We start from the raw sequence: 26,190 nt of genomic DNA on the forward strand, positions 1-26,190 counted from the left end.
GGTGTGTGTGTGTGAACGTAGGCATGCAAACACACACACACATTAGTCATCGACCCATTAACTCTTTATCAGAGAGAGAGAGAGTCTAATGAAAAACCTGATTGTTTTTGCCATTATCGACATGTTTTTCCGTCTTGCATGAGGTCATGCTGTGCTGACTCAAGCCGGGTCAAAGGGCATATTTTATTTCCGCCCTTTTTGCATCAAGCCTCAGACGATCCTTTTATCTGCGCCTTGCAGCTGATCGTATCTACGGCTGGCTCATTTCCTCAAGCCATTAAAATCCTCGAAAGGTTGTACAAGTTTCACTTTATTCTAGTAAACTCTTTGATTCTAGCCGGAACTAGACTGCTTTTTCATCACGGATTTTGCCAGCTCTCTTCTTCTTCCTTTTATATTTCCGGACGAGTAAGGGTGGTCATTGCAAGGCAGCAGACGAAAGACCTCTGATGAACTGCAAGGTTTGCGGCATTCCTCAGGTAGAGGATCCAGCTGCACAGTCGATGAACAAACCGACGATGAAAGTGTAAAACAAGAATTTCAGAACTCTCGGGGATTAGCTGGTAAAAAATAACATCAATAGCAATTTGAAGAGTTCGGTTGGTGCAGTCAGACGATTATGATACAACCCACTTTAAAAATGTCTTCCACCAAATCCATTAAAAAATGGAAATAGTATTTTCTCTCTTCCTACCTTTATTTTCTAATCCAGCTCGACTATAGTATGCCTTTAATCTTTGTTTCGTTTGCCGTAATGAGAGATGTCGGAAAGAAACTCCGGAGAGAAATAGCAGAAATCGAGCTTTTCATCAAGTCTGACACTAGAAAGTATCCAAGTACCAAACAGCAATAGGTCGCGGACACTCCACTGCCTTCTCATCTTTACTTACCCTCCCATCCGTGAGAAAAAAGAACCTGAGCAAAGAAACACAGATGTAGGTTTACGGGGTCACCGATGTTTGTTTATCTCTGGTGCTGCGAACAGAGAGTGTTTGAATATGATATCTTGTTTTGTTCGCTAGTAGGTGTTTAAAGTCTCACCATCAACACCAACTTGTTTATGAAAAGGAGGCACATTCTCAGACACTCACGTGACCCCGGACATCACGGCATTCTGGACACGTTCTTCAAGAACCGATAGCCCGCCACTATCCTCAGAATCGCAGCTATAGATCGTAGGAACAAAAGTGCCTCTGGGGTTAGCTTTAGCCCCAGGTAGTTGTAGCCATGGACGGGACGATATACAGCGACATATTCAGGGTTATCGGCCAAAAGTTTGCATCCGTTTGCCTCATGCATAACTTTTTTGCAGACTTGTCAGATAGGACGTTCTGGGTTCACATCTTGTCTCAGGAATGGCGTTCTTACTCTGAGAGTGGCACCTGTTATCAGGGCCGTCAGTTTTTTTCCGTGATATGAGCCTTCCGTTTCTGGGGTAGGATAAAACATGATGTACCCCCTACCTCTCCTAAAACTATTTCCAGGAAGCACCTAGTCCTTATGTATTTCGGTGGCCCTGACCGCCGCTTGCCAGTCATAAAGCATCCCTCGTTGTTCCTCCAACCCTATTCTCCCTACTTCCTGTCCTTTAGGCAACCATTTTCGAGGTAGTTTACAGATTTATAGATCAGTCATGAGCATCAATAGAGTTGTGTTGGTTTTTTTTAACAAAATGTTTATACATCGTATTAAGCCAGACTAGTGATAAGACGCGATCTTGCGATGTTTGTTGCTGTAGCAAAGAACCCAGAAAACAGGCTTCGCTCAAGTGTTTTACGATATTTAGAAAATGGAGAGCGAGGAGAATAACAACTGTTTGCTTTCGTTTGTTGATTTCGCTTTTCTCGAATAGTTCTTGCGTGGGCAACAGAAAGTTGCAATCAACGTCAGGAATCAGAGCAGCTGTGCAGGGCCTGACGTGGCATTCGTTTGGTTTTCGAGGCAGCGGATCCAGCAGACGGAGCTTATAACTGCAAGACTGCATGCAGGGCAGACGTTTGAATGAGACTTTGTCGAGTGCCATGAGCATTCTCAGTTCTTTTGTAGCCGGTAGAAACGTTACATTGGCTGTCATTCTACTAGGCAGTGAAAAGTATTTATTCGACTTGGGAAACTCCAGAAAGCAGGAGTCGATGGGAGTGCTACTTCTTGGCGGAAAATCGTTTTTGGAGGTTTTCAGTGGAAGGTATCAATTTTCTGAATTTATTCAATGGGGATAAGAAAGAAGATGAATTAAATGAGCAACGCTTGAAGTGATAATTACGAGAACAGAAGTTATAGGAAGAACGCGACAAAGTAACGATGGCTTAGATGAACTGCATCGGGTCGTGAAGATCTGTCAAGGTTCATGTTCAAAATCATGATTTTGTCTGTCTTACCTGTCAAAGTAATATAAGCTGCAAGAATACTATGGTTACGTTATCTGTCGATCTGCTGCTGGAAAGGTGTGGTGAGTAGAGGGTGTGTTATGGGCGGCATCGGGAGTTAAGGAGGGGTTTAAAGAGACAAACAAAGTAAAGGTAAACCACGCCATGTAAGTAGTTTACTATGTAAAGGACACAGCAAGTGGACAGCGGAGCCAAGCAAAATAACGCAACTGAACAGTGCTAGATTGCCAGAAGGGAAGTCTGCAATCGTTAGCCCTACCGAGCTTCGATCCCGAGAACTTATTTCTTGTGGCTGTTATTGTATTTGCTGTTTATGTAAGGGCACCTAAACACAAAAAAAACCAGATTGCTTCTATCGGATAAAATTTGATTGTACCAGAATTTGCGCATTAAAAAGACAAAATAAAAATATATTAATAGTCCTCCAAAGAATTAAAAGTCACAACTTATCACCTTATAAGAAAATATCATTAGGCCAGTTTTAACGTATTTTATTTAGAAAGCAGTTTCTCCCAAGGTCGGTTTCAAACCGGAAACCAATTTTAAATGTACTTTGTCTGGAAGACTTTCTCCAAAGGCCAAGTTCCAGCAAACCAGATTTAATGCATTTTGTCCGGAAGACATTTTACCCAAAGGCCAAATTCCAGCAACCTTTCTCCAAGCTTCTAAGAGATTCACTCTGGCTGCCAACGATGACAAAATGTGGATGGCATTTCATTACATTCTAAAGGGCATTCCTCAGTGTGTGTGTGAGAATATGTATACTTGTGGTTAATTGTGCATTTTCTAAAGAACAAACATTGACACAGTAAATTCTGGGAGTGAGACCGTGAATAACAGAAGTTAAAGGTAAAAGAGCTAGCGTAAAATAAATCTGTGTAATAAGAGGTCTCCAGGCAGATGAAAACAGCAGTAATGTAAACAATGTCCATCAGATTTAAAAAATAAATCCACCCACCTACACACACACACAAACCCAGATATAAAGATCACGCACACGCCCATTACCATCATTTGTCCCGTGGGCTACAGACGGTTAAATGTAGTCTGTGTAGACTGTAAGCAACATGGGCTTTGGACTTTACAGGCTGTAAGTAGTACCGAAGCAGTCTGTGTACCGAAAGGAATGCAGACAATTAAAGATGCAGGAGTCATAGGAATGTGCAAGCTGCAGGATTATAGATAAATGAAAAACAACAAGTCGGAGGAAACCCGAAGGGAGCCCATGTTCTCGTCGTACCTCGAGCTATGACGCCGTTTAAATTTCAAAGCTTTCTCCACAGCAGCCCCACGTTCCATTACTCTTATTTGGTGCTTGTGAATTAACATGCTTTTAATTATGAATATGTAACAAAGGTTTCTTTTTCTCCCACTTCATGCTGACGCAAATGGGGCACCCCAATTTTCAACGTCCTGAAACACTTACTCGATTAACAAAACACGCAAGATGCTGTCCTGAGTGCGTCCGTTACGAAGGGTTGGTCTTGTGCCAACGGTTCCTTCTGCGAATGAGAACTGACCTTTCCCTCTCCCTCCAAAAACTGTGCCTACACTTAAAAATGGGTGTAATAACAAATAGTAAACTCTAGTACATTCAAGTTGTGCCTTCAAAACGAAGTTTCGAAAACTGGACTTATTTTTACAAACTGAAAAATTGCGCCTCCTGCGGCACAGTCATCACTCCCCAGCGTCTCGGCACCTACGTGTTTCCTCGGGAAGTGAACGACTGGCCACCCGTTTACAAAATAGAGTACTATTCGTCCTCCCAGAAACTTCCAATCACTCACGCAACCCGCACTCCATTTTCACGTGCCGCACACTTTTTTTCGCCGTCACAGGCTGAGCACTGAAACTCTAAAAAGGTCATAGCCTTGACATTTTTCCACAAAAAAAGTGTATGAGCACCAAAAACGTTATAAATATTTTGAGGGATTTTACCTTTGGCAGATAGTCACCAAGAATAGCTCTTCCACTGTTATTATCTTAGTAACTCTCTTAATACAGAATATAGAGAAGATTGAAGATTCTTAAGTATACGTTCATATTATATCTTTATCCTTTAACTCATTTGCTGCTTGAGGATTTCTCAATACGACAAGAGCTAGGTTGGCAACATGGAGTTAAATACCACCAACCAATCTCTTAAGAACTGTGTATTTGAAACATTGAGACACTAACACTATCTTCTGTGTCCTTAAGTGTAGTAATGGTCTTACCAACGGCTTTCTTGGCATTAGTCCTGGTCCCTGGTAACCCTACCCTGGAAACTTAGGTGTCGTAGAATGTGATCACGCATCGACAGTTTGTCCCTTTCTGCTGCATCAGGTCGGTCTCTTCTTGGCAACAAAAGCCTAGCGACCGGTTTATCGTTCGGCTGTCATTTAACTGCAACTCAATGTCGTCCACCTCAAAAGAATTGCATAATGGATGATGGCAAGCATAAATGTAGTATATCAGAAAGTCAATTTTGCGAAGGTGCCATTGGCGTGTGTGGGAGGTCTTTTTTTTTCGAAGTTCCCTTGGCAACACGACGCTGTCAGTGTTCTGCTTTTGTGGTCCAGATCGATTGCTTAAAGCTTGGGCAGACTGCAAACGAGGTTTGAAGTTTCCTTCTCTGAGCATTGTCGAAGATTTTTCAAGAATTCTCGCGAGAATCTCGTTCAAAGATATGGTGAGAGACAAGAGACGACCTTCCAGAAGGACCTTAGTTGAAATCAAACTTGGCGTCTTCCCAGAGGTCCATGTCTGTACCTCAGAGTTGATTACTTAGCCGGGTATGGATTGCTGATCTACAAGGTGGCGATTAGAACCTTGTATAAACTGTATCTTGGGAAGTCGTCGGACAGGATTTTTGCCCTCGAATGCTTATAAAGCAGGAATGTGAGTCATCAATAGTAGTGGGTGCGAAAGTGACAGAAACTGTATTTATCCACAAGGTTACCGACCAACCAGTAATGTGCATCTCCATCATCAACCAGCCATTCAGAAGCTTAGGAGGCCGGCGAAGCATCAGTGGTCATTCAGACAGTGAAGATGATGTGGCCTTGTCTCTGCAATCTTTTTTCTGTTCACGTGGCACCGTTTTACAGGACCGGCTGTTTTTGCTGGCTCAACATAAATGCCTGTTCAATCCCTTCACCCCTTTCACCATTCAGCCTCTCATGTACTGCGAGTGGAAACTTGTTGGGGTGCAAAAACAACGTCCGTCCAGTATCTTTAATAAAATTGTTACCCACAACACGTCAGGCCACTTGGCATGCGATGTCTAATGATACGTTAAAAAGAAAAAAAAACCCCGGAGAATTTTTTTGAAGTTTTTATGGGGCAAGCAGGCTAACTAGAAACTTCGGTTTTGCAGTTGAATAAGACTGTTATCGTAGCGACGTAGGGAGCACAGTAATTATCTTGTTAGGCAAGCGATCGAAGTGCTCCTAAAATTAAAAAATGAAGAACGCGGAGGATCTGCAGTGTTGAGACTACATGCAGAAAGTTCTGCGGCTGCTGTCAAGTTTAAAACATCATTAGCTGGAGAAGATAGGCGAGAGGAGGCCTCTGAAGTGGGCCGACAGGGTGCACACGCATGCACACTTAGATGAGATGAAGACTTAAAACCGCAGATAAACGAAAGGTGTTCCTGCAAAGTTTGACAGAAATCTTGTTCTCTTCAGTTCTATCTTTACATCGTCACGCGCTGCTGCATCATACAAACAAAAATGAGTGTAGCGGCAAACTGAAGAATCACGAATAAGTTTAATTGTGCACGAACATCTGACTACTTGGGGTCTAGTGATGTTTTATCATTATTCTGTCAAGACACTTTTTGTAAATGAAAAGGTACTCCGACATTGCTGGATGATCAGAGGTGTCGATCTTCCTTTTGAGCGCTGGAAGACAGAAAGACTGAATTGACGTAGTCTTTAGTTGGATTGTTTGCAAATGCCTCAATACAGTTCAGCATGTTTTGACCAGGGAGGTATAAATATATCTCTGGACTTCTGCCTGTTTGCCGAGACCAACTCTTAGCCTCTCACGAATGTAACGGATGTCAGACCTCGGTGAATCATTTGACAGTTTACGATCGAACAACGAAAAATTCTTAAAGTCGGCATGCACCATCTGTTGTAACACAACTGCTCCTTCTACCTGCATTGCCTTGCTTTCGCCTTAAACTAAGTAACAGTTCGACACATTTGTTTTCCTTCTCAGGGGAGACAAACAGCCCTCTCCCCACCTCTCTTTTCGTTGTTTGTGTCAAGGACTAGCAACAGAAGTATATTCTCAGTGCTCAACAACGTCCGCAAGACATTTTTTTCCGCCTGTTACTTCACAAATGTCTTTTTTTTCGAGTACTCTCCCATCACATCCCCCTAGTGCCGCCATTTTACTTTACTGCGGGAATCGGTTCGGTCTCTCGGATCTGAATCTCCTTCTGGCAAAGTTTGCTCCTAGTTTTACAGTGTAACTCTTAAGGTGTGTAAACTTTTTCTCATTTTCGCTACAAATTTTACAGTTTACCCTTGTGGCGGTATTTTTTGTCTTTCCCCGCTCTCTCTTACATTTTGAATGCCGATCTATGTTTTACCATGCTCGTCAAAGTCTGTCATGGCTGGCACAAACTTTACATCCGGGTTTGGCAGTAGTCGTTTACTCCCTTTTCCACCCGCAACCTGGATACAGTGTTTGGTGTTGACGCAGCTTCAAGCAGCAACCCACTTGAAAATCACTTTCGACAGAACTCTTTCAAAGGGCGAATAACAGAAACAACACAATAAATAAACAGAAGCCTAGGGAGGCAACTTCAAGCTTGGAGCGAGAGGGAGACAGAGAAGACGCAGAGAGAGATATCGACGGTAAGAGGCTGAGTTTGAAAGCTTTTTTTATTTGTATTTGTATTTTTCTGTTGTGGATGTGTTGCTATGTTGCTGTCAGTGACGGATTTGCATGTTTGTCTTGAGCTCGGCTGTAAGCTGGGGTTTTTTTTTTTTATGTGCCTCTGCACTAGATCTGAGGACGGGTGGGATGTCTTTCAACGGTAGCCTCAGTGCTCTTAGGTTGAGTCACAGCAACAGTGTTCAGGCGACAGTGACGAGACTCCGGGGAAAACTAATCTTTAATAATTTATGAGGTAATCGATTAGTTTCTCCTGATCTTGACAAAGACCGGTTTTTTAAAATTCAAAGACTGTAATTTATATTCAGATTTTGTTTTAGAAGGATTGCGTTAATGGCACGCAACTGTCTTTATCATTCACAGGGTTTGAAATTTCAATTTAGCGACTTCTGGTAGATGGTGTTAGGGTCGAAAGAGCATAGACGTTTCCCGCACAACAACAACAACAACAACAACAACAACAACAGCAGCAGCAGCAGCAGCAGCGGTATGGTTTATATAACACATAATCACGCTCACGAAGGAGCATGCTTTCAGCGCTTAAGACAAGTAGGAGACATAAAATAGAAAGTACGAAAGTAGAAAAACTATGCAGACAAGTAAGAAAAGATAAACGGAGACGACACAAAGAGGAATCATGGAACAAACAATAAAGATGGAGAACGACATAAATCTTTAGAGAAAGACAATTAGGATGACTAGTTATATAAGTAAAGTGTTAGCAATCCTTGTCGTTATTCAGGCAAATGTCACAAACCCATTATAGTCCATCGTGTATAGCGACATTGATGACATTATACTATCGTATTATGTAAGGAAATTTTTGTCTGTCTCTGTCTGTCTGTCTGTCTGTCTGTCTGTCTATAATGTCTATAAATCTGTCTATTCAACGTTCAATCTGTCGGTCCCTCAGCCATTTTCCTCATTTTGATATAAACCGTTACCATTTTCCTTTCCAGTTTTGGCACGTGATGCCCTCCATGCCCTAAGAATTTACTGCCATTACATTTTCCAGACATTCTCGTAACCTTCTTTACTCAGTTTTTATATTTTTCTGCTTTTGCTCAGTTTTTTTTCTCAGCTTCTCTCCAGACGGCAATTCCAACGAAGAAGTTCTCAATTTAGATTTCGTCTTTGAACACGCCACCTTTGTATCAGTATCTTTCACAGACATCTTGGTCAATATAGTATTCTGACTGCAGCAAATAAATGTCCAGTGCAGAATAAGGTTTCTTCCGACTGAATTGCACAGAAACGTTGACTTCTCTTCATCCATCCTTTCTTTCTGTATTTCTTGTGCTCTGCGTGCTGTCCGGAAAGGTTGATTGGTTCATGACTTTACGTTTCAGACACTTTCGGAATTTCTTGCACTCAAAGACTTGTTGTTTTTTGATGTGCGAAGTTTGGGGGGTGGGTGAGAATTGGTATTTACAGTATTGTTCAAAATGTTTCTTTGCTTTCTATAAACATTTCTTAATGCAACGAATACAACCCCTAGTACATTGGTCTAGAGTGAATGTGGACGCTGTACCTTCAACATTCATTCGTATGTGAGATGCCAGACACTAGAACTAATATTTCTAACCCTCTAGCTTCATTTGACTTCATAGTATTGGACCGGAGAGAATTCTCTTAAGTGTATGTCTGTGTGTGTTCTCTTTGTACTTGCATCTTCTGTAAGTTTATCATAAGTTACTTGCAACATCTTCTGTAATTGTAACAAAACCCTGTGAGAGTTTTGTTAAAATGTATGCGTTGATGACAATCCGATTGCCTACGATACAATTTACATGATGGTTTTGTTATGCTCCCTCTTGAAGCAGGCCGATGGTCTATTCAGCAAAGTTATTCTGAATCTACTATGGCCCTGGGTAATGGTATCAGACGGGACTGGGACTGGGTGGTGGTAGGGGGGTGGGGGATGGGAATCGTCAATCATGAAACCATTTACAGCCAATGAGATGGCAGCATTTCCTTCAGCCCGGCGCCTGGCCACCGTAATTCTCCATCAAGAAGACCCATCAAGCACGACTTCCTGACATGCCATACGATTACGACGAACCAGTTTCAAGCGTTATGCTGAGGGGTTTGATCATAATACATTCACTGAGCACACGACTTAGCCCACAACGTCAGTTTTTTCCCTCCATCATTTCAAGAAAAAAAAAAAAAACCCTGAAAAATCTACCGTGGGTAAGTCTTTGGTAGCTTGCCCATGATAGCATCAGCTTATTTCCTTCTGTCCTGGAATCGAAATAAACACGAAAGACTGTCTGACAATTTTTCAAGATTTCGTTTGGATGTTTTTTCGCACCGGCATCGCATCATGTAAATAATGTGTTGACGAAGAACGCGCGCTGGGCGAGACTGGTCAGCAAAAGATGCAAGATGGCGGACAAGTGGGAGGAGTGGTGGGATGCGATGATCTGCAACCGTGCTGAGAGTGGTATGATGAGAGGAAGTGAACGAGAGAGCACCGCAAGCTAAGGCACCGTTGACTTGTTTATCACCGTCATCAGGCAAACAGTTTGACCTTGCGGGTAGAAGGTCAGGTCAGGTCAGGCTCGAACCCCCGCTGCACGCAGGTCGCGATGGTGGTGGGTGGATGGGGAGGAGAGAAGTCTGCACACATCAGTAATGCAGTGAAGAGAGACGTTGCTGCAATTCTCTAAAGTTTTTACACTTAATGGAGGACACATCCTCACCTCCACCTTCCTCAAAGGCAACCACCAACCCACCCCCTCAAAAAAAAAAAAAAAAAAAAAAAAATTCAAAAAGAGAAACACGATAAATTTCGCAATCTGATGATGGTACAATTTCGGCGCGCTTTGTTGTTTACACACTTCTTGCCTTAAAGATTTATTGCTCTTTTTTACTTCTATGACATCTTGATCGAGATGGTTACATGAAAATGACAGGCCAGGTAAGAAGAGTGAGTGAGAGAGAGAGAGCTGTGACAAAACTACTGGAATGAGCATAATCATTGTAAGGCATGTGGGTACAGAGCCAACATAAGTCTTGTTCACAAGACATGAAACAAATTTCAGACAAGAAAAAATGGTACATGCTGGACTTGGCTGGTAGAAAAAAAACAAACATTATACGAGTAGAGCAACTTTCAGCTGCGCCGACCAGCAGAAGGATAAAGGAACGTCAGCGAAGGCGTATGTTAAAAGGCTAGCTTCTGTTGATCAAGGGAAGAAGAAGGTGGCGATGATACTAAGAAGGATAATGATAACAATCATGTACATGGCGCTATACCCATAGCGAGGGCAAGCTCACTGCTCTGTCGACACCATCGATGTTTATCAGAAGAGTTGCTAAAATAAATGTCAATCTCTGTCAATGATAAATAAAAAAAAAAACACGCACACAGAAAGTTGCGTGCCGTTAATGCAAAAGGAAGTCAGTTCAGATCGCAGGCTGGAAAAATAACGGTCTAAGAAAAAACCAGTGACCTCATAAATAATTAAACTGCAGATGTTTGCCGTCTCTGGAGCTCATACGCTGTCAAGTGATGTTGCTGAAGAGAAACTCGCATAATCCAGAGAAGAACGAATACCGATGGTCGATGGAATTCATCTGCAGACAAGTTTGGCAGAAAAACAGTTATGAATGGAGAAGGAGGGCGTGGTTCTTCTTGCTTGCATCTTGCAACAGGGATTCAGGTCTGGCGCAGAAGCGACAGGAACCATGGAGGTTGAGTGACCGCGACAAAAATCTACTTCCTTTAAATGGAGTCGGCTCGTTGTTGTGTTCAGATCGATTTTCGTTTCTGGTGGCGAACGGTGTCACGCCAGGGTCTGTGCCATCAGGTCTGGAACCGTGGACAAGTGACGGTTGCTTATCGTCAGAGCTGCCTCTTGTCTGCGGTCTTACACAGGCTCGGGGAGACCCGACTTGACGAACCAGATAGCGAGCATTGCAGTCAAGCCAGGAGCTCATCCCCAGCTACAGCAAGATCCACTGTTCTCAGGATATTTAATTGCTTTTCATTGAACGCTCCTTGAAGAAGAAATAAAAGAAGAAGAAGCAGAACAAGAACAAGAACAACAAGAAGAACCATAACAAGATGAAGAATAAGAACAAGAAGAACCGTAACAAGAAGAAAAACAAGAAGAAGAAGAAGAAGAAGAAGAAGAAGAACAACAACAACACAACAACAACAACAACAAACCCAACAAGAAGAACAGCAAGAAGAACAATAACAACAAGAACAAAAACAAGAACAAGATGAAGAACAAGAAGATCAAGAACAACAAGAACAAGAACAAGAATATTAAGCAGGGGAGAAGAGTGGGGAAGAATTAAAAAAGGAAAAGTAATATGAAAACAAATAAGAGAGAAGAGAGAAAAAACACAGATGAGAATGAATAACAATCAATTTACCATTTACGAAGACTTCCCTTCCCCACCCAGTTAGGTGTGCACCATGATGCACAAATTAATTTTGAGTTAAAGTTGAGTAAATGTAGGTTAAATTGACTTCCTTGTTTCTTTTCTTCTTTTAAAAAAATAACCTTGCAGCTCTCACGGTCGATTTGGTCAATTAATCCATCAGTAAAGATTTTATTGTATTTCGGTAGAAAGATTTTTATAGCTTTTTTCCGAGTTGCAGGGAGAGGCTTTGTGCATACATATCTCAATTTGCAACGAAGATTCTTTTAGTTTCGAAATATCTTAAAGAAGAATTTCTTTCAGGTTTGATTAGCCCAGGCCTACCTCAGTCCGCAGAGGGTTGGGGAAGGCAATGCAGGGATGGAGAGATGGGCATCACCACCACAAACAGTTCGCCTCAGAAAAGCGAGGTCTTTCATACCTCGCTTCCCGAAACTACCCGTAAAAGGCTAGGGGACGACCTAATTAAGTCAGCTTAGTCAAACATAGTGAGACTGGAATTAAATATTTATCCTACTTCCCCTCCCCTCAAAAAAACAACAAACAAACAAGCAAAAAACAGAAACAATAATCGAATAACTTGCAGACGTACCGTGCGCTGCATGACTAATGCAAAGCATCCACCTTAAATGCTAACATTCTGAAAAAAAAAAAATCTTGGATGGGGCTTTGGAAAACAAGTTAACCGTCTTTATCGGGCAGATGTTTGTCGTCTTTACGTTTGCATGAAGTCCAGATGAGGCATTTATGAAGGAACAGCATCGCGGCTTCCAAGCACGCAAATGGACACGCGCCAGCGCGCCTTGGTACGACAGTCTAGAATAAACTAAACTTACCTGCCCTCACATTTATTACACGTGAAGAGATTTTTTTTTTTACCAAACCCTTTCCTGCAGAAAGGAAAACAGCAGCGAAACACCATGCTTCCATATCTAGAGCATCAACATTTGTTTTTGTTTTCCTTCGAAGCGGTGCAGTTTAAAAAAAAAATGTTCTTTGGTGTCTAGCAGTGTTGTCACGTGGACGGTTACAAACAAAAATAATTGAGACTCGTTGGAGTGCATTTAAATACTACTTTAGTTAGGAGTATTGTTGTGGTAGGTGGATTGTTTACTACTTGGGTTGATAAATATTTTCATCAAACGTGTAAGAGGCGACATTGTGCATCTCCAGTGGCAGCATCCTTCTTGCTGACTTGTGTAAACCAAACTGTTGCTGTGCAAGCGGATGCTAAATGGCGTGTTGTTTAAGGGGCACGAGTGTTAAGTAGGAAGGACGAACAACAGGTGATGGATGATGGCCTCAGTACTTCACAGCTCTACGACAGATGATATAAAGTATGCATTTTGGCTCAGCAGCTGGGGTGGATAATGTGCTTAGTTCACCGGCATAGCACTCACTCTGTTTATTTCTTTTCTCCTTAATTTTGTCTCGTCTTTTATTTTGTCTCTCCGTCTGTCTTTTCATTCTTTATTTTGTCCCGTACTTATTTTCTTTCTCGAGTACATAAAACATTTCGTCTCATGCTGCCGTGAATCACTTTCAGGAGGAGGGGATGTTTCCGAGTCGCATGCCAAGCTGCCGACAGTCCAGCTTCCAAGAACAGCAACCGCATCAACCCCATCCCCCCATCCTCAGCGTGAAGATCACAGCATCGCGCGGGTCTGAGGCTGAGCTGCGGCAACGTGCGGCAAGTGGCAGCTGTGCGCAGCGCGTCCCACTTTGATATCCACGGTGCACTCACCCATCTTGACACAGAATCTCACCGCCACCAACTTCTCGTCTGCTCTCGCCCGTGCTTCGGGGCCGCCAGCCGCCAAAACCACCGCCGCCGCCCCACTTCAGTGTTGCAACACCATCATCGTTACTACCACCAACCGCAGCAGCAGCAGCAGCACATAGTAGCAGCAGTAACCGTCTAGAAGCAAACTTTCCTGCAACTGGAGCAGGAGAGGATTACTTCAACAAGTCGTCGCGGCTATCGCCGTTGTTGTTGTTGTTGTCATTTTCACTTGCCGTCGTCGTGGTGGTGATGGTGGTGGGCTCGAATCTGGAGAGGGGGACAGGGGACCGAGAAAACGCTGTCAGCAAGCCTCGTCATACTTCGACATAGTCTCATCCCCCGACGAAACACTACTTTCCCCACCCCAACGTGCAAGCCCCACGTATTGTTTTCCTCCTGCAGGATTGTCGTGTCATCGTCCTCCTCGTCATTCATCATTGCCGTGACGAGCTCTCCTCCCAACACTCTTCCTCTCCCTCCTCACTCTGCAGTGACCCTCTGACCTTTGCTCCACTGTGTGATTTCCTCTGATCATCACCAGTCACCAGGACTCTTTGCGTTCCCTTGCAGCAGAACTGGGAATCACCGTCGTCGTATTCGTCGTCGTCGTCGAAGATGAGCCTGTCGACGTCCATAGCGTCATCGCGGGGTGGGAGGAAGCCTGGAGGCAGCAACATCTGCTCCAACAGCAACGTCTGGCGGGGAAGTAGCAACAAGAAAAAGTCCTCCAACTCCGAGGAGGAGATCGCGCATCGGTGAGAGCAGTGTGATCTATCTTTCTTTCTTTGTTTCTTTTTTGTTTGTTTGTTTGTTTGTTTGTTTGTTTGTTTGTTTTTTGTTTCTTTCTTTGTTTATTTCTTTCTTTCTTCTTCTCTTTATATGAGAGAAAATGCATTCACGATGTTAAGAGAGAGAGATAACTCGAACTCAAACTTCTATTGAGTAGGCCTGAGCCCATAACAAGGGGAAAGTAAACAACAGCAGCCATCATTATTAACGTCTTCATAAACTGGAATATGGAATGTGAACAATAAAATTAAGTTTCGATAGTACAGCTGTGTAAAATATACAGAGAGAGAGAGGCAAAGACAGAGAGAGATGAGGTTGGAGGGGAGAGGAAAAGAGAAAGAGAGGCAACGAGGACTGTCACCAGTGGTATAGGTCTATTGATTGGGGCCATGAGAGATGCGTGGGATCATTTTCGCTGATTGGAAACTTGGGCGAGTGCGTGTTTCCATGGAGCGTGCACACCCCGCCGATACACACGTGCAGGCGTCTGCGCAACGGTCGGGTACCGTCGTGTGTGTGTGAGTGTGTGAGTGTATCAGTGTGTGAATACAGTGTGCATACATAAGCTTGCGCCATTTGAATCTTTCCCCAGAGCGAGCAAGAGAGAGAGATGCGAGCAAGAGAGAGAGATGCGAGCTGAGGAGGAGGGAGAGGGAGAGAGAGACGGTTCTTGAGAGCCTTATTACATTCGTATTCGTGTGGAAAATTGCTGGTTTTATGCACCAGACAGCGCTCTTTAGGAACATAATCCTGTCTTTGTGAGGCAACTAACTCTCGCAGACGGCGCACACGATCGGAAGCAGGTTTTGACATACGGTCCCGCTGGTGTCGCTGAGTGAGGCCGTCTGGTGCGGAAGCTGAGCTGATGCGAGACGATGGCCAGAGGCTGACGTGCGAGAGGCAAAGCTGACATGGCGGTCTGTGTTTACGTGGCTGTGCCTGTGATGGGATTACAGTTTGGGTGGCTGTACTTTTGCGCGTCTGGTGCGGTTACTCTTTGGGTGGTTGTTCAGATGTTTCATAATGCAATTACATTCCGGGTGGGTGTGCATATGTTTCATAGTACAATTACATTCCGGGTGGGTGTACATGTTTCATACTACAATTACATTCCGGGTGGGTGTTCATGCGCGTCTGATGCATACTGTTTGTGGTGGAGAGGCATGGATTCCGTGCCTGATACACAGACATATGCACGAGACGCACGCACGAGCAGATCCATGTCGAGAAGGTCGGTAGCAGCTCTTCCTACTCTTGTCCGTTAGTGCCGGGCACCCCTCCGAGGAGGAGAGAGGGTTTTAACAACTGACTACCCGGCGATAGCAGCCCCTGTAGTGTTTGCCTTTGCTGTCTTCCCGTGATAACAGCCGTTACTATCGACAGGCCTATAGCTTGACTGAGGTTTTCTTCGCCCTGCACGGAATTTTGTAATTTTTGTCTTCACTATGAAGTCTGTCCAAACTGACAGAAAAACGAGCTTTTACAGACGCCTGAGGGTAGCGAAACTTTACATTTAAATCAGTTATCGTGGAAAAGGAACAGAAAATGTGTGTGTGTAGGGGGAGGTAACTAGAGGTGTAGTACATCACCTCTGGCATAAGGAATCAGGGAGATCTGTTATTACACGTTGATCTTTAAGAGGACCAGAGATGTTTGCTTTCAGATGTCTGGCTGAAGTATAAGCAAGCAGGCAGGCCAACAAGTAAGCAAGCAAGCCTGTGCTATATGTTGCCATGGCGGTATTCCTCTCATTCAAGAGTCTCGCGTAATATAAGTTCCGTCAAGACGCCATTAGTGAGTCATCTCCCTTGCGGATATCCGCTTACAGAACGCTATATAGCTGTTGCACAAGAATCTGAAGGCGAGATAGGGTCTGATGGAGAGACTTTTGGCTAAAAGCCTGGAGAGCTACGATTTGCTACAGCGCTAGCAAAAAAAAAAAAAAAAACCCCAACGGCTATAATCTTTGAGGTGCAAATCCATTGGCTACGTAGAATCTGCTCGAGCCATAGTCACAAAGCGAAGGTATATCGCGGTCCCGAGACAGAACGCAAAACTTTGCCACCTCATCATAGATACGGCATCATGGGTAAAAGAACGTCCACGGGGTGTAGACATCTCTTCATAATCACAGAAACAAGGATTTCCTTGGGCGACAGTTACCTTTGTTTTTTAACTGCAGACCCTGGAGGGCGCGAGGGGCAGTAGTTATGGAGCGGGAGCAAGTCCGACCCCTTGGGGCAGCATATGGAACTCAAGAACAAGCTCTGTTCGTTAAAAAATGTGTCTAGACACCGCAGATGTTAGCTTTACCACTGAGGTTGCAGTTACAAAGCAGTGGCAAAGATGCCGTAGGTTAAAGCAACAGAGAGTAAGACAGTAGAAACAAATAACCACAGTAGAGGAGCACTCACAGGCCTTGCGTCTGTGTGGACTGTGAACTGTGAACAAGCAACTTCCGCTCTCTGTTATATTATTATTTTTTCATGTTACAGTACAGAGATAGTTTTTTTGTCCAGGAAGCTAATTTCCAGGTTCGAGTGTGTTTACAACAGTTCATAACGATTGCCACTTGCTTAGATCATATTATGGCTGCTATGGGTGTATCTATATGGATGTATCTATATTTCAACTCTTCCTACTCGAATTGGTGATGACACTTTGAAGACTCTAATTGCGTAACTAAGGGATACGGGACCTTAAGGATATTTATTGGTGTTAATGAAATGCTTATTAAACAGATGTATACTTCAATATTTGTTTAGTTTATTCCTTGTTGCTCCCTTGAGGATCATAGGGCCTCACTTAAGTATTTGATTATTCTTTAATGTCTTGTTTGCGTTTATATTCAATTATTTGTTCACTTAGTGAAGATTATTGGTTCTTCGATATTGTAACGATTATTCTGTAAGCAAACATTTTCTAATTAAGTTAATGACTGCAAAGGAATGAATAAAAATAATGGACTTTGTCCCAAAACCTCTCATAAGTCACACGGGAACAATGTTATCTGTGTCGACCTTTGTGCGCAAAACAGCTCAGATTTTCTTCCTGGTAAAGCAGCTAAACAACAATAAATGTAGCATAGAACGCACTTAGTAAAGAAAAACCGGAAAAGATGAATGCACGGCTTAATCCAGAGAAAGCATGTCATAAGTTATCTGTTCCCACGCATGAGATGGCAGGGGTTTGCTCCATCGTCTCTACATGAAGTAATGTTTGCGGGGTCTGCACAGCACTTTGGAGACAAAACATGTCCCCCTTTTCCCCCACTGTGCCCCTTTCCCCCCACTGTGCCCCAGGGCAACGTTTTCCCTCACTTCTTGAACAAATCAAATCAAACTTTATTGTCTGTCCGAAGAAGTCCAAGGCAGAAATTTTTCTTTTAGTCACAAATCCAACCACATATACAAACATAATGATTACAGCCTCAAAGCTCAGTATGAATGACGTGCGATTACCCCGGATGTACAGTATTAGCTGAGATTTGTATAGTCTGTTGGACATGGATCTTACAGCGAGATGATTATGGGATAAATGCTTTAGTCTGCTTGATTGAGTGGTTGTAGTCCATCAGCTTTGAATCTGTGGGACATGGCCTAGGTTGTATGAAGACCGTGTCAGGGATAATTTACTGGAGGGGATGGGGTTGAGTACGATTGGGGTAGGCCTACCCAGAAGCCACGAATCTGTAGTATATTGGCCGCTACCTGCGGGTAGCAGGTTTACCTACACCTGGAGTAGGTTAACTCACAGCTGGTTAAACGTGCCACGTGAATACGGTGTCTGGACTGCCCCCTCAACCTGTGTCTCGACCATCTGTTGTTGGTTTTCTCGACTCTTGGAACATGTGGACCATTTGAACAACAGTATGGAGATCCTGGATTTCACCTGGCATAGCTGGCCTTGAGAACTCGACAGTTCTCAGACATTCTCTCTCTTGCTCTTTCTTTTTTTTTTTTCTACCATCCCCCTCTCTCTACACATCCCCCTCTTTCTATGACCTTTCTGCTGCTTTGATCTTCTTGACAACAGAAAAGCAGGATCAAGCATTCTATCTCCCTTTTTTTAAAATGGAAGAGTTAATTCTCTTTGCCTAGAAAACGTGTATAAATCACATTTTACTGCTTCGTGCTTAACATGAACAGTGGCCAAAAGTATAAGAGCAAAGAACATAAAACATTCGATTCTTTTTTATTTTTTTTTTTCGCGTGTACCGTCTTCTGCTGTCTTGAGATCGGTTAATCGATCATTCCAGATGGAAGGATGAAAAATGGGAGGCGAGAATCAGATCGGAGGAGGAGGAAAGGCAGTGGAGGGGAATTGAAGGGGTAGGGGAGGGGCTGCACTGCAACATTGCATAAATAATCCCCCAACTGATCTGAAGAGTGTGCATCCGCACTGAAGACAAGTATGAAAAAGAATCCAAGTGATTAATTCGCATAAGCATATCTGGAACCGTCGTCTGTCGTTCAAAGTCCCGCGATCTTGCAAATTTGGGCGATTCATATAAACACACTGTCTGCTGTTTCCTTTATTTATGCCGAGCTGCCCCGGCATGCTTTGTGTGTAGATATCTCTGCCTTGTGTTTATGTCTGTTGGTGTTTCTCTGTCCGTTTGTTTGCTGACTTGCTTTAGTGTGCGTCCGTATGTATGTAAATGTTACCTGTCTTGGCTTTTCGTTTGTATTTTTCTTATGGAAAAAAACGCATTGATCCTTTTTTGAAGTAGGGCACTGCGCATTGGAAATTCACTTTCTTATTATCATGATTATTAAAATGTATCCAGAATTTTTATTTATCACATTTGTGCAGGATACACTCCTGTTGCAACGGTTACAGATATTGTACAGGACAAACTAATGTTGTCAAAGGTTACAGCTAAAGGGCAAGACACAATGATGTTGTCAAGACTACAGGCAGCTTCTACAAGAACTCTGATGTTGCCACGGCTACAGCCAAGCTGGCTTTTGGTATTTTACACCGTGACTAAACTAAGGTACATTACTATAAACCATCCCAGCCCTGTCCCGTAACCAGGTGGCATATTCAGAGAGAGAGAAAAAAAAAAACTGTGTCGGAGACGAGATGTGAACCAATAACTCACGATCCCAACATATTGACATGCATTTTACGGCTTCGCAACCGCCACCACTGGGAAAGCCAATGGTATAATATGATGAGGCGCATTCTTACGCTTTCTTGATCAGGGACTGGATATCTTTGTATCATATATATGGGCCCTATAGTCACGTGGCCGTAGAAGCAGTGAGCTGCAAGTGGTCCACCTAGTCTAGCAGCCACCAGTTTATGTGGTCAGGACTTTTTTGTGTCTGGACAAGCCACGAAACAACCAACCTCCTTGCCGTCAAGTAAAATGCAAATCCACCGCCACGCTATCAGCAAAGATAATGGATCGAATCATTTTTTTTCTAGCTGAACGGAGAGCTGTCAGACCACTAACGTCAACGGGGAACAGAAGTGTTGCAGCCACCGCCCAGACCAAGACCCCTACCTGCACGCACCCGTGTTCGTTCATCGGGGTGCAAGTCTTGCAGCTTGCCAGCCAGGTTCAAACTCAGCCACTGAGGACATCATTCTCTTCGTGAGCCATCGGAGGAACTTCTGTATGTGAGGGCAGGAAAGTTCCAGGTCGCAGCTTGTGGAGTACTCGTTTTCCCCATTAGCAGCAATTACCCCGGCCCCGCCTCCATTTTGGCTGCCGGAATAGGGTATGTTTCCGGGGCTTGCGCACTTGAGGTCACGTGCTCATGAGTGGGCGCACGACGGGCTATTGTGTGAGAGTAGTTGCAACATACCAAACGCCTTCTTGATTCCCACAAGTAGAAAATCCGATTAAGTGTTAAAGCTCTTGTGGGGTACACGTTTTTTTTTCAAGTGTTTGAGGAAAGCTTAGTCGGATTTCATTTTCCCAGGGAGAAGACTTTCTTCATTCCCTTCCGTTCTAGGGATACAGGCTTACAGTCATCATGAAGAGGTCAACAACACCGACCTCAGATTGTAACTTTGATACGTTTAAGTTGTCGAAGTCATAGCCATTTCCGGCGCAGCCAATGGGAGTGCTGGAACCATATTTTAAATAGGTGTATCTGTGTACATAGGTGACGTCACGAATTTGACCTCTGTCGCATAGATTTTGGGTAATAGCTTTTTGTAGTCAACTGTACCCAGTTGTTAAAAAAGAACTAAACCTTTAAGTGTCATGAAGACTTAACGATTGCTCTATTATTTTTACATGTTTACAACGCAGTGTTGACTTTACCCTCTGTGCGTTAACGGTTTTATAGAACATAAAAGCTGGGTTGAAAAAGTTTAAGGGAACATTACTTTTTATGTTTCGTAAAAGGGTTAGTTTTTGGACATTCGATATAAGAAAAACATAGCGGCTGCATGAGATGGATATACTCACGTTTTTTTGAAACAGCATCGGACACGTGATCTGCAAGCTGAATGATGGGCGTTCGCAGATTTTATGACTCAATAGCTGTTACAGACCGTGCTGAGAGTTCGTCGCGAGGTGATAACGCACCATGATGCCATGCTGTCCTGTTGCTGAGGGTTCGGTCCACCTCAAGTAGCTATCGGGATAGCTATCACTCTATCTGGATAGCAGTCAGCTAAAGCTAAAGCTAAATGTGCTCATAAAATGACAGTTCAGCTGCTGCTTCATGTTAGCGCCCACCAACGTTTTGACCGCAGACGTAAGGGTTTTTCCAAGAACAGATTTTATTCAGAAATGTGTGTCCTCTGGACTCAGGCGGGAAGTACTTGTAACCCGGACATAACGAAGCTGCGTCTGCTATAATGAATGCCAACAGGACAGAGGAAGGACATGTTTATAAAAGCGTTCTGCTGATAACCAATAAAACGACAATAACTCTCATTATCTCTACCAAAAAAAAAAAAAAAAAAATCGAAGACGAAAGGAACAGCAGAAGTAGTCATTTACTCAACTAACCAATCAATATATTCCTCTTCATTATGGTTTTTCTTTCTTTTGTGATAGCAACAAGTTTTGTGAAAGCAATTTTACCAATGTTTCCAACGAAAGTACAGCCTCGTGGGGACGTATGACAATGTCGTCTGCTTTGCATGGTTATTTTAGAGCAAAACTCCGCGGCATATAGAATCTGAAAACATTTAAAAATATAATAATTCTGAACTTTCCGAAACGCAGTAGTTTTGTAACAATTACACGAAGCTGGAGTTTTCCCATCTCTCAACTCTCTCAAGAGTTTGTATTTCTTTGGCAACGATGATTTAACTCACAGCTGTTAAAAAAGATGATTCACGTCTTTTAAAATTTTCGTCAACCAACTGGAAATGATTAATGAACCAGTCGATTTATTTACATAGATATCTCATTTTTGCCTCCTTAAAGCGATTACTGATTATCGTCTGCTCAGTGCATTTGCCTGTTCCTCGACTGTCCCTCCCCCATTCCGTTCCTCAATCTCAGCACTTGGCGCAGTTCCGTGGATGTTCTAGCGATAATTTGATTGATTGTTCATTACAGCCTGTAAGCTGGAGTCTTCTTTAAAAAAAAAAGAAAAAACAAAGAACTTTTTTCCAACTACCATAAACGCTTCTTGGAGTTAGTTCCAAGAATGATTTTCTCCATTTTTCGCGAAATGTTAAATAAAATTAACACATCTCTGCCCGCTGTCCTTTTATAATTTAACATAACTGCTCATTTCATGACGCAGGTTGTTGTTGAAAAAAAAATAAAAAAAAAATATAAAGAAAAAAGTGAGCATGAAGGTAAGCTATAACTATGTGAGCTCTTGCAGAAGATAAACTTTCTCAGAGTTAGCTATGCAGGGACACACAAATACCTGGTCAGAGCTCAGTGTGTCAACTCAAATATGCACCCGGGGAGTTCTTTAGAAATCGAATTTGCTTGCCTTGCCCTGGCATGTACACCAAAGCTGGGCTAAGGAACTCCCCGAGACCCAATTAGTCTATAACAGCGCAACAGAAAAAAATCTCCATGGGTTGGGAGGAGAGCAACACTGTTTGTGAAATCAAATTTGCAAATTAACTTTGGGTCTGTTCATCACTTCTGTGCCCGTAATCAGCGAAGACAGGCGCTTCCCGCCAGAGGACAGAGGCTGAAAGACGCCAGAACCAATATTGTGAGCGCTGGTGTCCGGGATCCCTGAGGACAAACAAGTCCCTGATCTCTTCCTCTGTCTGTCTTTTTTTGTCTCGACTGACTGAACCACTGGATCATACTTTTATTTCTTGTCTACTGCTTTTTTTAACCCTAAGTTATTATTAATATTATTCTGATGTAGTCGCTTGCGTTACGACATGAAGACGTATGCCATGTATGATCATCTGTGGAGGACGTTGGAATTGCTTTTTTTTTTTTTTTATCACCGATGTATCCTTTTATGTTAATGTGCAGGTGCGCTCATGGTTTCGTGGAGAGTGTGTAATGACATGGGTTCATGCCACTTTAACCTTTCTTGTACTGTTCATCTGGGTCTTTGGCTTTCAGACAGGGCTGTGTGCGGCTTGCCATGATGGGTTTTCCTTCCCCGTCAGTTCCACCTGCGCGACTGTCTAGATAAATAAAGGATCCTTTTCAGTTCTACACGTCTTCGGGGAGAGATTACTCTCCAAACTTCGAGTATCACAGTTGTCGTAATCACAGGGAAGCACAGGAGGAGTAGGCAAAGAGCCCAGCTACCTCTCCCCCACAACCCTCACCTTCACTCTCCAAAGGAAACAAAAACACTCAAAAACACAACATGAACACGGTGTAAATGGCGAAGGTGAGAAGATTAAATAAAGTGGGTCATAAATATTGAAGACTCGTCCTGTTGATAATTAATTGTTGTTTACTTAACATTGATAATTTTTTCCAATCTAGTTTAAGCCTCATTTTAATAATACCAACGGAAAAACAACATAAAAACGGTCTTGCGGCAAACATCTATAGCAAATAGTTAAGTTTTTTTTATAGCTTTATAAAAAAAAAAAAAACCAGAAAAAGCAGTGATGCATACTAGATGCTTCTAGAAAGCGAACAATGGCGTCCAAAGAGGCCGCCTGGCACGATCAAAGAGACTTGCAGAGCGAGGCTGAGCAGCGCTAATGGCTAGTGCGTAGCAACAAGCTTCACCGCTGGAGTACGTCACCATCACCTTTAGCTGACTGTTACGTCACGTTAGCTAGCGCCTAGCGACGTTCCATGCATCTAGCCCCATCTTTTTTTGATGCCATGCATTGATGTTCTAGACAGGGGGGAGAGAATCCGTTCAACATCATTGACGGCGCGTGTTTTCGCACTTTCCCAGATCCTCTGGGCCCAGTCCTTGTGGCGATGCTGCAGCTCAGACAAAACAACCAGAAAATGTTGCGAGGGCGAGGAAGTTAACGGGACAAGACGTGCAATAAGGAAGCCCCGTCCTGCAAAAAATCTTGTTTTGCTGAAAACTCGGCGATAATCTGGACGCAAATTCTTAGTTCGAGAGGGATAAACCCTATCGCATCCGGTTCCTCTTCTACAGCTGGAGCCGATTTGGGTTAGCTTTATTGTGCAGGGGCTTACGGACCTTTCTTATTTTTTTTTTCTCCTTCCTCAAACTCGGCTGTGCATTTTAAATAAAAGATTGCCAGCTTAGTGTCAAATAGTAAAAGCATTTTCTGGTAAAGAAAATGGAAAAGTTAAATAAGCATGGAAATATTTGCAACATTCAGCATGCCGAGTCTGCGGCAAAATGCTTAGATTGCTTGCGGTCAGGATTGTTTTTCTGATCCGTTTTATGTTTGTTTGTGAACTGATTAATGCTTAAGACATCATTAGGTTCACAGATCAAGTTGTTGGGACGTTGAGGTTCAGAGAATTGTTTTTGTGTTCTCGAGCTTACCAGAAAAAAAATTTAAAAAATAAAAAGAGACAAAATGCAGCTTCAAACATTTCAAACAAAACACTTGCGGGTGGAGAAGCAGTTTGAAGATACTTTTTAAAATACAATAATTCCTCCACGTCCAGAAGTGCTGTAGTGTTTTACCACTCGTAGACATACCTAATCCATGTTCGAATAAGGTTCACGGCATTCTTTTTGCCTGATAGTGTTGTTTACGACATAAAGAGTTCACAGTCCAGTTTGTGTGCCAGAAAATATTTACTTCATAAGTGAGAGTGATGTCCCTTCACCTAACTGGCTGGAGGGCGCTGCTGTCTGTGGTACTTTTGTCTCATCTGACGTCCTCGTTGTATTGGACTTGATGATGGTGTGTGGTCTTGACATGTCTGCCACTGTGTTTGGGATGTGGTGCCCTTTCCGTGTCTGTGGCTTCGATTCCTTTTGACGGGAAGACTTTCCGATCGACGAGGTACCCCGGGCTTCAGCTCCGTTTGACCTTTGTCGATCAGTCGACTTCTGCGTGTGGTGGTGCCATCTGTGGGGTGGACCGCCTGGAACTGAGTTGTCTGTGGATTTGTTTTCTTGCTTGTGGGTTATGGTATATGTGGACACTACCTTTTGGTGTGGAGTACACAATCTTATACACATCCAAGTCATTTTGTATGTCATCATCTCATTTTCACTTCATACCACACTACTAAGTTTTTATCTTTGATCTTCATTTGTTCTCATCTGCTGTTGCAAATATGATTTGTGAGACGACTTACACTTTCTCAGAGGGCTGGAATATGATGGTGTATAAGCTAAGTTCTTTTTTCTATTATTATTGTTTATTATCTATTAGTATATGTCTGTCTGACCATCCGACTCCCTATCCTGTAAAGTCCATCCAATGTCTCTATCACGTAAAGAATTGTTTACCATTTATAGGTTTTGAATGAACCATCTATTCAACGAATATTCGAAAATCATATAGTCTTATGCTACACTATCCTTGTCAGATACATATGTGATTTATTTATCTCTGAGTATGACGGAGAGAAAACGCTGGTGCTGTACCCGTGAGTGCTCTGTTGTTGTTTTTTTTTAATGGCGTTGAAATCAGTCTCCACTCCCCTTTATTTTCCATCTTCGTGCTGTGGATTTCCAGGCTCTTACTCATACTAAGCTGGATGACACATTACCATGAAAGCAACTGAGTCTGGCAAAAACACTATCAGCTTGTCTAGGCACAATGCACATAAATGCTTTCTGGATTCATCACGCTGCTTCTAGAATTTTATCATCTGAATACAGTTAGTGCAAGGCAGTGACGTGTCGCGGCAAAGATCGATTACCAATTTCTGGATACGAATGTGTGAGTCATCCTGCACTGGTCCAGTCCTCGCCTGAGTACTCATTACTTATGCCATACTGTTTGCTTGCGAAAGCTGAGCAATTCTCTTTCATTTGTTATTTCGATGTTGATATTTTGTTTGAGCTAATATTACATATATTACAACTGTTTTCGAAAATTTAGGGGGGACTGACGTGGAGTAGTAGGATTTGAAGCTTAGCAGTTAATATATTGTTACCTCCCTCTCTCTGTGGCTTTATTACTGTGTAACTGGAAGACGAAACTCTCTGAATAATTTAGTTTAAAAATTAGTACAGGGTTACCTACGGTACTCAAAAGCTCTGTGGTCGAGCATTTCATTTACCAATATTTTTGAGAGAATTCTGTTCCAGTGCTCGGCCACTTTCTCAGTACTCTACCATCGTGATAAGACTTGCATGAGACTTCGCGCTAACCCATGATGCTCTGAGGTGACACTCATGGACACCTTCACTTTGCCCATCGCTTTCAAGCAATCAAAATCCTGTCCTGGTGCCATGTCCACGATCTCAAATTTTAAACATTTATATCAAAACATATACCATACGCTCAGCATGCCACCCAGTAAACTTTGTAAAAGATTAAAGTGAATGAAGGAGGAATTGCATTAAAAATAACTTATGACCAGATATCAGAAAGACATTAAAAACGAGGTAAGAATGACATTAA

The 26,190-nt window shown here is 42.9% G+C and overlaps 1 long non-coding RNA gene across 3 annotated transcripts in view; it reads left to right on the forward strand.

Moving 5' to 3' along the window:
• Positions 1 to 7,218: 7,218 nt before the first annotated feature.
• Positions 7,219 to 26,190, forward strand: part of LOC112573141 — a 43,078-nt gene continuing 24,106 nt past the window's right edge. The window contains exons 1-2 of one of the 3 annotated variants that reach the window (XR_003101175.1): positions 7,219 to 7,237; positions 13,222 to 14,213. This is a non-coding gene — a long non-coding RNA (uncharacterized LOC112573141). Of the gene's footprint in view, positions 7,238 to 12,848; positions 13,013 to 13,137; positions 14,214 to 26,190 lie in introns of those variants that run through there. The other 2 variants (XR_003101174.1, XR_003101173.1) reach the window with 2 other exon arrangements.

The sequence above is a fragment of the Pomacea canaliculata genome, linkage group LG10 (genome assembly GCF_003073045.1).
Source record: "Pomacea canaliculata isolate SZHN2017 linkage group LG10, ASM307304v1, whole genome shotgun sequence".
Classification (NCBI taxonomy): Eukaryota; Metazoa; Mollusca; class Gastropoda; order Architaenioglossa; family Ampullariidae; genus Pomacea; species Pomacea canaliculata.